Source organism: Hylobates moloch, unplaced genomic scaffold, assembly GCF_009828535.3.
Source record: "Hylobates moloch isolate HMO894 unplaced genomic scaffold, HMol_V3 SCAFFOLD_6, whole genome shotgun sequence".
NCBI lineage: Eukaryota > Metazoa > Chordata > Mammalia > Primates > Hylobatidae > Hylobates > Hylobates moloch.
Genome location: NW_026652281.1, coordinates 14,872,094 through 14,885,289, shown reverse-complemented (window position 1 = coordinate 14,885,289; position 13,196 = coordinate 14,872,094). Strand labels below are relative to the sequence as shown.

Here is a 13,196-nt window from a genome sequence, read left to right as displayed (position 1 = left end):
AGCAATAATTTGGGAATGGACGAAAGCAACATGACTGAGAATTTTGTGTAACTTCAAATCTGAAAAAATTATCTTCACTAAAACTGAGTCCTAAAAGCTCAAATAAAGGTATTTATGGTACCTGAGAATTCAGATAAAGACAGAAGGAGAAATGTTTAATCCCTGCCTAGGCTTTCCCGGTTAACAAAAACAACTGAGGAATTTTGTTTAAATGCAGTCTATTATGGCCAGCCGCAGTGGCCTCTTTTGTAGCCCTCTGATAAGTTTTTTCTTGTTTTTTGTTTGTTTGTTTGTTTTCGTTTGAGAGAGTGGCTCTGTCGCCTAGGCTGGAGTGCAGTGGCGCAATCTCGGCTCACTGCAACCTCTGCCTCCTGGATTCACGACATTCTCCTGCCTCAGCCTCCGAAGTAACTGGGACTACAGGTGCCCGCCACCACGCCTGGCTAATTTTTTTGTATTTTTAGTAGAGATGGGGTTTCACCGTGTTAGCCAGGATGGTCTTGATCTCCTGACCTCATGATCCGCCCGCCTTGGCCTCCCAAAGTGCTAGGATTACAGGCGTGAGCCACCACGCCCAGCGTTTTTTTGTTTTAAAACCAGGCCGGGTACAGTGGCTCACGCCTGTAATCCCAGCACTTTGGGAAGCCAGAGTAGGTAGATCATTTGAGGTCAGGAGTTCGAGACCAGCCTGGCCAAAATGATGAAACCCCATCTCTACTAAAAATACAAAAATTAACTGGGTGTGGTGGTGCGTGCCTGTAACCCCAGCTACTTAGGAGGCTCAATCGCTTGAACCTGGGAGGCAGAGGTTGCAGTGAGCCGAGACAGCATCACTGCACTCCAGCCCGGATAAGAGAGCAAGACTCCGTCTCAAAAAGAAAAAAACAGGCAGGGTGCAGTGCCTCATGCCTGTAATCCCAGCACTTTGGGAGGCTGAGGCGGGCAGATCAAGAGGTCAGGAGTTCGAGACCAGCCTGGCCAACATGGTGAAATGCTGTCTGTACTAAAAAAAGTAAAAAAAATTAGCTGCGCATAGTGGCGGATGCCTGTATCCTACTACTTGGGAGGGTGAGGCAGGAGAACCACATGAACCTGGGAGGCAGACGTTGCAGTAAGCCGAGGTCCCACCACTGCACTCCAGCCTGGGTGACAGCGAGACTCCGTCTCAAAAAATAAATAAATAAATAAATAAATAAAAGAACAAAACAAAACAAATACTTCCCTACTCCACTGATGCTGAGCTTGGATACATGACTTGCTTCAAAGGCCAATGAAGTATTAGCTGATCTGAGAGGAAGAGAAGCTTAAACATGTTTGTGCTGTTTCTGTTGCCCCTTGAATTCGTCCCTTGAGTCCTAAGGAGAATACACCTCAACTGGCTGCTGGTCCAAGATGTCAGAAAGACATATGCTGCAGACCTGAACCCAACAAACAAGCAGCTTGGAGCTGAGCTGAGCTGAGTCTAAATCACTCAATCTCAGATACTCAGAGGCACACAGGCAACAAGTAAACGCTTATCATTTATCACAGCACTACTGTAGCAAGAGCTGACTGACACATTTACATTTTGCGAGTAAGAAAACTGAAATATAAAGTTGTGTTACTTATTCAAGGCTATCCTGAGATTAAGCAGCAATGCTACAGAGAACCCTATAGCAGATAGTATATTCCAAAGATGGTTGCCACAAATTTCCTACCCCCACATGCTCTTCCAGAACCCTGATACCACCCCAGTTAGAGGGGTAGTCTCTGTCATCACCCCTTGAAAGTGAATGGGCCTTCGTGGCTGTCTCAACTCAGAGAGTTCTGTGGAAGTGGCACAACACGACTTCTCAGGCTAGCGAATAAAAGATGATACAGCTTCCACCTGGCACGCTCTGTCTGTCTGTCCCCGTCTCTGTCTCTGTCTCTCTCAAGAATGTACCTCTGAAACTCCAAGTTACCACAAAAGAAGTCTGGCTACTCTGCAGCCACTATGTTGGAGAGATCATATAGGAAGATCATACAGAGACAGACGTCTGAGAAGCCTGTACCAACCCCTAAGTGTTTGAGCCTTCCTAGCTCTGGTATCAGACATGGGAGTAAGAAAACCTGTGAAGGACGGGCGCGGGGGCTCACGCCTTTAATCCCAGCACTTTGGGAGGCCGAGGTGGGCAGATCATGAGGTCAGGAGATCGAGACCATCCTGGCTAACACGGTGAAACCCCGTCTCTACTCAGGAGGCTGAGGCAGGAGAATACCGGGAACCCGGGAGGTGGAGCTTGCAGTGAGCCGAGATTGCGCCACTGCACTCCAGCCTGGGAGACAGAGCAAGACTCCGTCTCAAAAAAAAAAAAAAGAAAACCTGTGAAGTGGTTCCACACTTAGCCACTGTCTGATTACAACTATACAAGAGACCCTGAGTAAGAACTGCCTAGCTGAGCCCAGTTACTCCTGGAACCAAGAGAAATTATAATAAAACAATTATTTTTTAAAGCCACTAAATTTTGAGGTGCTTTCTTACACTGTTTTAAAAATAACCAAAATAAACCCACATCCAAATCTCAGGCTTAATGCAGGGTTCTGGAGTACTAAACTAGAAAGGGTAACTTTAAATTTCCTTGCTCTGGGTAGAATTTGGGGCAGACCAGCTAATGAAGAACAAGTAGAAACTGCCACTTATATACAGTAATCTGAACACATGCTTTATTCCAGTCCTGCCAAAACCCTACTAAATAGTGGTAAATAAATTTAAAAAGATGAAACTACGTAAGGATAATGAGAAGAAGTGTAACAGAAAAGGGATGCCAATAGAATTTTCTTCTTTTTTTTTTGTTTTAAAGACAGGATCTCACCATGTTGCCTGGGCTAGATTCAAACTCCTGGGCTCAAGTGGTCCTCCTGCCTTGGCCTCCCAGTGCTGGGATTACAGGCATGAGCCACTGTGCCCAGCCCAAATTTTCTGACAGTAGAAAGCAGCCAGGTGCAGTAGCTCAGGCCTTTAATTCCAGCACTTTGGGAGGCAAAAGGCGGGAGGATTACTTGAGCCCTGGGCAACATGACAAGACCCTGTCTCTACGAAAATTTTTTAAGAATTGGCTGGGCGCGGTGGCTTATGCCTGTAATCCCAGCATTTTGGGAGGCTGAAGCACGTGGATCACCTGAGGTCAGGAGTTCAAGACCAGCCTGATCAAGACGGAGAAACCCCGTCTCTACTAAAAATACAAAATCAGCCAGGCATCAGGGCATGCACCTGTAGTCCCAGCTGCGTGGGAGGCTGAGGCAAGAGGATCACTTGAAGCCAGGAGTTCAAGATTACAGTAAGCTATTATCGTGGAACTATATAGCCTGGGCAACAGAGTGAGACCCTATCTCAAAAAAAAAAAAAAGAAAGAAAGAAAGAAAGCAACTAGACAAGTAATAACTGGCTTTGGTTTTTGTTTTCTCTGATCTCCTAAGCCTACAGCCATGTGGAATGGCCAGAAACAGGCAAGCCAATGTGTACTACAGTACCCTAGAAAGGCTCATTAAATTGAGATACCAGGAACCTTTCGAGGTAGAGGAAAGGAATAGGGCTAAAACCAGTTGGAATTCTCCATCAGAAGCAACTAGGCCCCAGATCCCCTTCAGCAGCACCTCATACTACAGGCTACAGCTCTACCCATCCCCAATCCAGCAGAACCCATTACTCTGGAGAAATGAAAACATGGAAGTTCCAGACTCAAAAGGCATGGCTGAAATCCATTCTGAAAAACGAGGAATTACATGAAAATCTATGTATTCATTCTTCCTTTGTCAGAGCAACCCTGAAGCCTAGGTGTTCTGTACAACTGAGTTACAAGATGGAGTGCTACAAAACTCATATTGGACTTTACACCAGTAAGAAATAATGTACTGTATTATGCTACTGAGTTTCTGAGTTTGTTACCTCAGCCTAGCCTGCCCTGGCCTGTCATATCAATTCTACTAATATGAATCTCACAAAAATAGAAAATAGGGGGAAGTTACCAACAATAACAGAAAATGTCCTAGAAGTGAAGGATAGGCTTCCATAAAAAGAGCCATAGAACACTGGATGCAGCTAATTTAAAAGCATCCGGCCAGACGCAGTGGCTCACACCTGTAATCCCAGCACTTTGGGAGGCCGAGGTTGGCAGATCATGAGGTCAGGAGTTCCAGACCAGCCTGGCAACAAGGTGAAACCCTGTCTCTATTGAAAAATACAAAAATTGGCTGAGTGCAGTGGCTCACGCATGTAATCCCAGCACTTTGGGAAGTAGAGGCGGGTGGATCACGAGGACAGGAGATCGAGGCCATCCTGGCTAACACAGTGAAACCCCGTCTCTGCTAAAACTTCAAAATATTAGCCAGGCTTAGTGGCGAGCGCCTGTAGTCCCTGCTACTCGGGAGGCTGAGGCAGGAGAATGGCGTGAACCAGGGAGGTGAAGCTTGCAGTGAGCCAAGATTGCACCACTGCACTCCAGCCTGGGCAACAGAGCAAGACTCCATCTCAAAAAAAAAAAAAAATTTGCTGGGCGTGGTAGCAGGTGCCTGTAATCCCAGCTGCTTGGGAGACTGAGCCAGGAGATTCGTTTGAACCCAGGAGGCAGAGGTTGCAGTGAGCCGAGACAGCGCCACTGCACTCCAGTCTGGGCAACAAGGTGCGACTCCGTCTCAAAAAAATAAAAAATAAAAAGATTCACATCAAGGCAAATCACTGTGTAGTTTTAGAATGTTGGTGACAGAGAAGATGAAATCAAATGGCCTAAGTGATAGCTTAAGGAAAAGTAGCCTCTAGGTAATGCATGTTTGGTTTTGTTTTTTTACTACCTTTATAGAAATGACAAACCTGGAAAGAGTCACCTAACACAATTAGGTCAACATTTTCTGAAAAGCAACCTAGATCCAAGCACTGTTAGATGTTGAACATATAAAAAAATACGGCATGGCCTTTGTTCTTAAGGAGCTCACAGTTCAGCAGAACAGCCAACCATGAAAGCAAGTCATGATAATACATGATATATAGTAAGTGGCATAAAAGCAGCATGGAAAAAGTATAAACTGTGGGAGTATCTCTCATAATTTCTTAGTGCCAAAGTCCTATCTATACTCACTGGGAAACAGTGGTATATTTTTCTCAGGAACTTTAGTAATTGACACCAAGTAATATTAGCAGATTACTCTTCATTGACAGCATGCCTAGAACAACTCCACTCTTAACAAGTAATAAGGGATTCAACTATCAAAATATCTTCAAGTAGGAGAACAGTTAAATTATAGACCACCTCTAATGCACAAGAGGCAACCCTGACAGGAAAAGGTCTATTATTAGCAATAGTTAATTCAAGTGTTCTCAGCAGAAATTCCATTTTAACTTTATTTTCACTTACTCAGAACTTCCTGAAAGTCTTTATTTGGGCAGAAACTTTCCATGACTGGCTTTTTCCAAAAGGTGAATCATTTAGGAAAGTCTGAGCTAACTGGCTCAGCTGGTTATGTGATAGGGCAGAATACAAAATACTATATTCCCCCATTCCCCTAGGTTAATAAGCTAAACATTTTTCAAGTAGGGACAAAAACAAAATGAAATGACCAAAGCCCAAAATTTAACACTGAAATACAGTTAGAAAACCTAAGACTAACTTTGTGCTAACACTACCTTACACTTAGACCTACAAATTCCTTCCTGTCATCACTAGCTCCTCTCACATTTCTTAAAGATGTAGTAATGCTCTTAATTTGATACAGAGACAAAAAGGAGAATAATGACATGAAGAAATTAAAAGATATGCTCAAATCCATACAACAAATTTGTATCTGTTATCAATGAAAATTCAGACCTCGTAAGTCCCCTCATGAGAATTCCTTATAATGCCTAAATTTAAGTATAAATAAATTAAGTTTAAAAAAAAATCCTGTCAACATGCCCACTATTAACAGGGTTTGTGTTTTCTTTAGGGGAAGGGAGTTACAGAACTTTCACTTTTCATGTTATATATGTTATATATCTCTGTAACGTATGATTTTTAAACTAATAAGCATGTATTATTTTGAAATATAAAATGTATGTGACACTATGTAATTCATATGAAAAAAGAGCTTCCATACTCATTTCTGTGTTTTGTTTTTTTATAGACATGGTGCTGCCCTCTTCTGACAAATTGTGAAAACAGCAGACTCCCTGAATACCCATCAAGTACATTTAAAATTACCATCCACTTGTTTTCAAAAATGAAATAGGAAATTTGTGGCACACAACTATATTAGTATTTACTAACAAGTCCACAACACTTAATTTGACCGAAAATTTATGACATTTTTTGAGACAGGGTCTCACTCTGTCACCCAGGCTGGAGTTCAGTGGCACGATCTCGGCATACAGCAACCTCTGCCTCCTGGTTTCAAGGGATACTCCTACTTCAGCCTCCCGAGTAGCTGGGACTACAGACACACACCACAATGACTGGCTAATTTTTATATTTTTTGTAGAAATGGAGTTTCTCCATGTTGCCCAGGCTGGTCTTCAACTCCTGGACTCAAGCAGTCCTCCCGCCTCAGCCTGCCAAAGTGCTGGGATTACAGGCATGTGCCACTCCACCCACCCTAATGACTTCTTACAGCAACAGTTATTTATCAGCTTTGTGTACACTCCATGTGAGGGCCACTGGTGAATTTATACATAACTCTTTCTTAGATGGTCTACATAACACATAGAAAATAATTCAAGCCAAAAAAGACTTCAAAAAACTTTTAAACCTATATTCCTAATGCTACACTAACATACTTTCTATATTATTTTTATAGGACTTTCAAACTATTAAAAGTTTATACCATCAGCGTTCTGCTGGTCCCCTACTGGATGGACAACTCAACAGCTTCCAGAATAATTTCAGGCAGTAAAATATATTACTAATTCATATCATCAATAATTATTTATGGGGCCAGGCATGGTGGCTCACACCTGTAATCCCAGCACTTTGAAAGGCCGAAGTGTGCGGATGATTTGAGCTCAGGAGGTGGAGAACAGCCTGGCCAACATGATGAAACCCTGTCTCTACTAAAAATAAAAAACTTGACTGGGCGTAGTGGCAGGTGCCTGTAATCCCAGCTACTCGGGAGGCTGAGGCAGGAGAATCGCTTGAACTCAGGAGGTGGAGGTTGCAGTGAGCCAAGATCGCACCACTGCACTCCAGCCTGGGCAACAGAGTAAGACCTTGTCTCGAAATAATAATAGTTATTATTATTATTATTATTTATGGATCCCAAAAACAACTAATTACCAAGGAAAAGGTTGCCTTACAATGAAGAATTCTGGAAAGTACTGTCCTTTTTTTTGAGAGAGTTTGTTGTCGCCAGGTTGGTGCAGTGTTGATTTGGTCCTGCAAGTCCTCTCCTGCCTCAGCCTCCTGAGTAGCTGGGACTACAGGCACCCGCCACCACACCCAGCTAATTTTTTGTATTTTTAGTAGAGACGGGGTTTCACCGTGTTAGCCAGGATGGTCTGGATCTCCTGACCCCATGATCCGCCTGCCTCGGCCTCCCAAAGTGCTGGGATTACAGGTGTGAGCCACCGTGCCCGGCCGCAAAGGTACTGTCTTAAAATACTGGTGGCCTAACTTATCCCCATCAATGTTGAGTGTCATGATGGATGAGAAGCATCATCAATGTAGTATTTTTGTCTAACATAATTAATCTGAAGCTCATCATAAACAATGCAGCAATCCAAATTGAGGGACATTATGCAATACAAATGGCCTGGACTCTTAAAAAAAAAAAAAGCTTAAAACCAATGCTGTGAAATACAGAAAAGGCATGAAAAACAGCTCTAAGCACAAGGAGTTTAAAAAGACCAAATGCAAAATCAACAACAACAACAAAAAACCAATTATAGTTTTCATCTTAGATTGGATCTTAGAGGTGGCTCCGCAGCACAATGGATAGCGCACTGGACTTCTAGATTGGATCTTAGATTGAACAAGAAATACAGCTATAAAGTACATTATTGGGATAACTGGGGAAAAACTGAACGGAATCATTTGTATATAGTGCTATTCAAGTTTTGACTGCAAAACTACCTGTTATTGGTCCAAGATGAGATGGGCACAGAAACCGTGAGTATTTAGAAACTTGTACAGCAATTTGACAATGTCACAATATTCAAGACATGAGCAGTGGGCCCTTCCATTAAACAGAGTATAAATTCAGTTATGTCAGATTTGCAAGGTGAGTCACGTGATATGAATTATCAGTCACACGCAGTAGGACATTACAATGTGTGTGATACTTTAGAATTATCTTGTCAACTAAAGCCCAAAAATGTAATAAAATGTAAGCATTTATTTTTATAACTTATTTTTACAATCATTTTAATTGTTACTCAATTGTAATTTTTAAAATATATATAGGTGCCAGGCATGGTGGCTCATGCCTGTAATCCCAACACTTTGGGAGGCCGAGCAGGCAGATGCTTGAGCCCAGGAGTTTGAGACCAGGCTGGGTAAACCCATCTATATAAAAAACACAACAGGCTGGGCGTGGTGGCTCATGCCTGTAATCCTAGCACTTTTGGGAGGCTGAGGTGGGCAGATCATTTGAGGTCAGGAGTTCCAGACCAGCCTGACCAAAAAGGTGAAACCTCATCTCTACTAAACATACAAAAAAAAATTTAGCCGGGCATGGTGGTGCGCACCTGTAGTCCAGCTACTCAGGAAGCTGAGGCAGGAGAATTGCTTGAACCCAGGAGGTGAACTTACAGTGAGCTGAGATTATGTCACTGCACTCCAGCCTGGGTGACAGAGTGAGACTCCATCTCAAAAACAAACAGATGAGCCAGGTGTGCTGGTATGCACCTGCAGTCCTAGCTACTAAGGAGGCTGAGGTGACAGGATTGCCTGAGCCCAGGAGGCAGGGGCTGCAGTGAGCCAAGACTGTGCCACTGCACTCCATCCTGCGTGACAGAGCAAAACCCTGTCTAAAAAAAAAAAAAAGAAAAAAAGAAAAAAGAAAAAAAAAATTATGTAGATGGTCAGGCATGGTGGTTCACACCTGTAATCCCAGCACTGTGGGAGGCCAAAGCAGGAGGATCACTTGAGGACAAGAGGTCAAGACCACCCTGGGAAACACAGCAAGACCCCATCTCTACAAAAAAATAAAATAGGCCAGGTACAGTGGCTCATACCTGTAATCCCAACACTTTGGGAGGCTAAGGCAGGAGGATCACTTGACCCCAGGAGTTCAAGACCAGCCTAAGCAACACAGGGAAACCTCATCTCTAAAAAAATAAAAACGAATTAGCTAGGCATGGGTGGCCAATGCCTATATTCCCAGGTATCAGGGACGCTGAGGTGAAAGGATCTCTTGAGACTGGGAGATCACGGCTGTAGTGGGCCATGAGGGTGCCACTATACTCCAGCCTGGACAACAGAGTGAGACCCTGTCTCAAAAAAATTTAATAAATAAAATATTAAAAATAAACAAATAAACAAATAGGCTGGGCGCGGTGGCTCATGCCTGTAATCCCAGCACTTTGGGAGGCCAAGGTGGGTGGATCACGAGGTCAGGAGTTCAAGATCAGCCTAGCCAACATGGTGAAACCCCATCTCTACTCAAAATATAAAAATTAGCTTGGCGTGGTGACATGCACCTGTAATCCCAGCTACTCGGGAGGCTGAGGCAGGAGAATGGTCTAAACCCGGGAGGCGTAGGTTGTGGTGAGCCGAGATCGTGCCACTGCACTCCAGCCTGGGTGACAGAGTGAGATTCCATCTCAAAAAATAAAAATAAATAAAATAAATAAAAATAAACAAATGGGCCGGGCGCAGTAGCTCACACCTATAATCCCAGCACTTTGGGAGGCCCAGGCGGCAGCATCACTTGAGGTCAGGAGTTCGAGATCAGTCTGATCAACATGGTGACCATCTCTACTAAAAATACAAAAATCAGCCAGGCGTGGTGGCAGATGCCTGTAATCCCAACTACTTGAGAGACTGAGGCGGGAGAATCGCCTGAACCTGGGAGGTGGAGGTTGCAGTGCGCCAAGATCATGCCACTGCACTCCAGCTTGGGTGACAGAGACTCCGTCTCAAATAAATAAATAAACAAGCAAAAAATAAATGAAATAAAATAATTAGCTAGGTGTGGTGATGTTCACTTGGGAGGCTGTGGTGGGAGGCTGACGTAGGAGGATCACTTGAGCCCATGATTTCAAGGTTACGGTAAGCAATGATTGCACAACCACACTCCAACCTGAGTGACACAGTGAGATGGCTCCTGTCTCTCAAAAACAAAAAATAATCCTAGTACTTCCAGGCAAGAAAGCAATTTAACATGTTTTTTCAGTAGCAAATAAATCATAAGAGTAAAAACGCAAGTTAGAAGCCTAGAAAAACAGTGTTTCTACAAATTAACACATTTCATAGAATGTTTTGAATTGTATTTTCTATTTAAAAAATATTCACACATGACTGGGTGTGGTGGCTCACACCTGTAATCCCAGCACTTTGGGGGGCAAGGCAGCAGGATCACTTGAGCCCAGGAGTTCAAAAGCAGCCTGGGCAACACAGTGAGATGACATTGCTACAAAAAAAATTTTAAAAGTTAGATGGGTATGGTGGCATATGCCTGTAGCTCCAGTTACTCAGGAGGCTGAGGTCGGGGGAAATCAACTGAGCCTCGTAGGATGGTTGAGGCTAGCCTGAATGACAGAGCAAGACCCTGCCTCAAAAAAAAAAAAAAAAAAAAAAAAGAATTCATGTATAGGAAATTCGGGCTTCCAGAATTCGTTTTTCCAAAATAACTTTAATTATAACTTGACGGGATAAATGATTGAAAATGGATACTAATGAAGCATTTAATACAAACTTTGAAAACATAGTATCACATTGCAGGCTCACACCTGCAATCCAAGCACTTTGGGAGGCGAAGGCAGGAGGATCACTTCAGCCCAGAAGTTCGAGACCAGCTTAGGCAAAATGGTGAAACCCATCTCTACAAAAAATACAAAAATAAGCCAAGCATGGTGTATGCCTGTAGTCCCACGCACTCGGCAGGCTGAGGTGGGAGAATGACTTGAGTCCTGGAGATTGAGGCTGTAGTGAGTTGAAATTGTGTCACTGCACTCCAGCCTGGGTGACAAAGAGAGACTCTGTCTCAAAAAAGGAAGGAAGGAAGGAAGGAAGGAAGGAAGGAAGGAAGGAAGGAAGGAAGGACGGACGGGAGGGAGGGAGGGGAGAGGAGAGAGAAAGAACGCACACACGGTATATCTTTTACTTTTATCCAGATTCTTTCTGGATAAAGGCAAAAAATCAAAACCTAAACTAAATGAAACTGCTTTAAAATGTATACTTCTGATCCCATGAAAATATCTCTGTGTTACACCCTGGAAGATCCCATGTTAAAAAAAAAAAATCTGTGTGAAGGATGGAAGGGTGGATGGAAGGCAGGAAGGAGAAAACCAAAAAAGAAATAATTTACATATAAAGTATCCCCCAGGAGGAGTACAGTCATCAATACAATTTAGATTAACAAGAAAGAAACAAGCTCTTTCATCACAATAAAAACTTTAAATATTAATATAAACAGTGGGCTGGGTGCAGTGGCTCACACCTGCAATTCCAGCACTTTGGGAGGCCGAGGAGGGTGGATCATAAGGTCAAGATTTCAAGATCAGCCTGGGCAACATGGTGAAACCCCATATCTACTAAAAATACAAAAATTAGCCGGGCACGGTGGCAGGAACCTGTAATCCCAGCCACTCGGGAGGCTGAGGCAGGAGAATCACTTGAATCAGGGAGGCGGAGGTTGCAGAGAGCCGAGATCATGCCACTGTACTCTAGCCTGGGAGACAGATCAAGACTCTGTCTCAAAATAATAATAATAATAATAATAAAAATAGTGTTTATTCAAAGTGTGTGTCTGACATTTAATACTGAGAATTGATATTTTACTCACCTTTTTGTTTTTTTGTTTTGAGACAGAGTCTCGCTCTGTTGCCCAGGCTGGAGTGCAGTGGTACGATCTCGGCTCACTGCAACCTCTGTCCACTGGATTCAAGCGATTCTCCTGCCTCAGCCTCCCAAGTAGCTGGGATTACAGACATGCACCACCACACCTGGCTAATTTTTGTATTTTTTGTAGAGACAGGGTTTCATCATGTTGTTCAGGCTGGTCTCCAACTCCTGACCTAAAGCAATCTGCCCACCTTCGCCTCCCAAAGTGCTGGGATTACAGGCATGAGCCACTATGCCAGGCCAGCTTTTTGTGTTAATAATAGAATAAAAGATAACAGTGATTCCCTGTATATTAACACTTTCAATGAACAGCCTGTATAATTACAAAATTCTTTCCTTTTTCCTGTCTGCGGTTCATTTTGACCACATGCATTGAAATGTAATGTCAGGTCTGTTAAATCTTTTTTTTCCCCCACACCTGTCGAAAGAGGTTAAAAGGCCCATACTTAGAAGGGGCAGGTGGCCCCAGTTATACACACACACAGTGCTGTGGTGCTGCAGCCTGAGCCCCGTGGCCACAAAGAGAGGCAGTAGGGTATCTGCTGAATCTTAGTAAAAATTTAGTTATCTTTTATATTTGTTTTTCTAGTAATTCCTTTTTATTGTGTTTTTAGAAAAGTACTGGTCTGCAACAGATTGAAAATTTTAAGTTGGGGTCCTTCACTATAGATAGTAATCTGCTCTAATATTAACTTTACTGAATATGAGAGTTATATTGTGTTACAATGGAGAATGCCCTTGGTGGTAGTAGACACGTGCTAAAGTATTAAAGGCTGCTGTGTCACAATGTCTACAAGTAATTCTCAAAAGGTTCAGCCAAAACAAAAGAAAAACCCAGATATAGATGGTGAGAGAGAGGCAATACATTAACCAGTGGTGAACCTGGATGATAGGTATGTAGGTGTTTGTTGTAATACTATTCTTGCAACATTTCTATAAGTGTGACATTTTTCAGAAGAAGAAGTTAGAGAGAAATTTTTAATAATAAAAAGTTTTGGCTGGGCGCAGCGGCTCACGCCTGTAATCCCAGCACTTTGGGAGGCCAAGGCAGGCAGATCACAGGGTCAGGAGATCGAGACCATCCTGGCTAACGTGGTGAAACCCCGTCTCTACTAAAAATACAAAAAAAATTAGCCAGGTATGGTGGCGAGCACCTGTAGTCCCAGCTACTCGGGAGGCTGATGCAGGAGAATGGTGTGAACCCGGGAG

General features: G+C 43.2%; 1 protein-coding gene and 1 pseudogene across 1 annotated transcript in view; both read right to left on the bottom strand.

Annotated features, from left to right (window-relative positions):
• Window positions 1-13,196, bottom strand: part of CFDP1 (craniofacial development protein 1) — a 151,831-nt gene that overhangs the window by 115,658 nt on the left and 22,977 nt on the right. The window lies entirely within an intron of this gene.
• LOC131383710 (UPF0764 protein C16orf89-like) lies at window positions 1,356-9,726 on the bottom strand (annotated as a pseudogene).